At 40.8% G+C, this 2,401-nt stretch overlaps 1 long non-coding RNA gene across 1 annotated transcript; it reads right to left on the reverse strand.

Annotated features, from left to right (window-relative positions):
- Positions 1-1,538: 1,538 nt before the first annotated feature.
- Positions 1,539-1,829, reverse strand: LOC129115356 (uncharacterized). The gene is made up of 2 exons (XR_008533005.1): positions 1,786-1,829; positions 1,539-1,701 (listed from the first exon to the last, which is right to left on the reverse strand). It is a non-coding gene; the product is annotated as an uncharacterized LOC129115356 (long non-coding RNA).
- Positions 1,830-2,401: the final 572 nt, after the last annotated feature.

Raw genomic sequence — 2,401 nt, forward strand, 5'->3', positions numbered from 1 at the left:
CGTGGCTGCATAGGCTGTGGCAACTTACACTTTTGGCAGTGAATGTCCTTGGGAGAGAAAATCACAAGACACACACAATAAACAACGGTATTAGGGGTTTTAAACAGCTGCTGATAAAAGCCTTGTCATAACTATAAAATAAAAATAATTAAAAAAAGAAAAACAGACCCTGCATCAACACATTTGTGAAAAGCCTAAACGAAATGACACATTCAGAAGCTGACGACCACATAACATTAGAAAAATAATATAGTTAGAAAGGAACATTATAGATGGAGTTCTTGTTAAACATATTGGCTGATTACATTTACGGTTTGTACAGTGTGCGAGTCTTGAGTTGTGTTAGCTAAACAGTAGCTCTGTAGCTAACAGCTGAGTCGGAGCCTTCAGTCAACTGAAGCAGACAGTCTAGCGGGCGAGAGCAGACTATTCCCTGAACACAAAAATAGACTTCTTCTGAACACAAATATAAAATAAACAGGAAACAAGACGAAAGCTTACCTGTCCAAGAGAAAACGGCAACCATTGCGTCACTTTTCAGGCCAAAACCACTCCCTCAGCTTTCGCCATCGCTGAAAAGCGAATCCAATATTTATCCTCGTTTTTCCTCGAGCTCTCTCCAACTTTTTTATTGTTGCTGCCTTTTCATTTTCGGTCTTTCTTTTTCTTGCCTTTTTAAAAGGATGAACCGGGGCAAGTAACGGTGGCAGTGGTAACTTCTGTTTGTCTTCCATCGTGTTGACGTTGTAGGCTCACTAGGTCTAGTCCACTGTCATGAACTACTATGACAACAACGCTTTCTTTGCCCTCCGTGAACGCGCTCAGGCCGGCTCAGGCTCGTACACAGAGGGGAGAGAACGCGCAGGCTTGTGATTGGTTCTTTAGATTCGGGTACAATGTCTCCGATTGGTAAGCATTTTAACAGGTTTATAGCCGATACAGAATTCGTTTTTGTTTCGCTTCTTTTTCATTGCCCATAAGTTATTTATTGCTGTCAGGATGTAAAAACCAATTTCAACAACATATTAAAAAGTGCATATCACTGGAAACCGTACAGTATGCCTTTAATGAGACACAAACCTGTTTAAACATTCAAAAGATGTTTGAATAAGAATATGAACATATCATTGGAACACTTTATACTTTAAAGTGCAAAGTAACTAAATACTCTAGTTAAGAATTTATTATTTTACTACTTTATTTATCACTGTACCTCTGATACTTAAAGATGAATTAAATAAATAAAATGTAAAGGTTTAATTAATCAAAAAACTTATTTCTGTCCAGGTACTTCCAAGTTCAATCCAAATACTACTTGCTGTCCAAGTACTCATAGTTTTAAAGGTTCAATACACCCGAATATACTACTTCCCGGTAAAAGTACTTTTAGTTTTAAAGGTTATTCCCTCGAAATACCCAATCCACTACTTTGTGTCCAAGTACTTATGGTTTATAAAGGTTAATTCCAAAATACTACTTTCCCGTATGAAGTACAGCACAAGTTACTTAAGTACAAACATTCACGGAGACACAACAGATTTCTTATTTAAAATATTTAATCAGTTTTGAACAGAACAACATTCTGAGTTCTGTCATCCAGAACATCCTTAAAGCCTGAGACCTTCATCTCCTGAGTCGCTCTGATTGGTCAGCAGGTAGCTGAGGTCACTTCCTGGGTCGTACTCCACCGAGGGCTTTCCCCTGAAACACACAAACACATCACTGTTGCTGCTGGTTTTACTGGTTTAGCTTTCAGGTCTTCAGTGGTCTGACTGTGTGTGTTACCTGGTGAAGAGTCTGGCCTTAGTGGTTCCCAGTAGAGTGGCTTTTGTTTCCCTCCACCAGCAGCAGGGACCCTCCTCAGACCCTGAGGACGCACACAACCACTGGTATCATGATAGCATGCTAACAGACTGAAGCTAAAGTTAACAGGTCTCAGGTCATGATAGCATGCTAACAGACTGAAGCAAAGCTAACAGGTCTCAGGTCATGATAGCATGCTACAGGTCTCAGGTCATGCTATGCTACATGACCGAAGCTAAAGCTAACAGGTCTCAGGTCATGCTATGCTAACAGACTGAAGCTAAAGCTAACAGGTCTCAGGTCATGCTATGCTAACAGACTGAAGCTAAAGCTAACAGGTCTCAGGTCATGATAGCATGCTAACAGACTGAAGCTAAAATAACAGGTCTCAGGTCGCTATGCCAATAAACCGTTAAAGCCAACAGGTTTCCAGGTCAGCGCTATGCTGCAGACCGAGGCCAAAGCCAACAGGTCTCAGGTCACGCCATGCCAACAGACTGAAGCTAAAGCTAACAGGTCTCAGGTCATGATATGCTAACAGACTAAAGCTAACAGGTTTCAGGTCATGCTATGCTAACAGACTGAAGCTAAAGCTAAC

Source organism: Anoplopoma fimbria, unplaced genomic scaffold (genome assembly GCF_027596085.1).
Source record: "Anoplopoma fimbria isolate UVic2021 breed Golden Eagle Sablefish unplaced genomic scaffold, Afim_UVic_2022 Un_contig_11724_pilon_pilon, whole genome shotgun sequence".
In the NCBI taxonomy this organism is placed as follows: Eukaryota; Metazoa; Chordata; class Actinopteri; order Perciformes; family Anoplopomatidae; genus Anoplopoma; species Anoplopoma fimbria.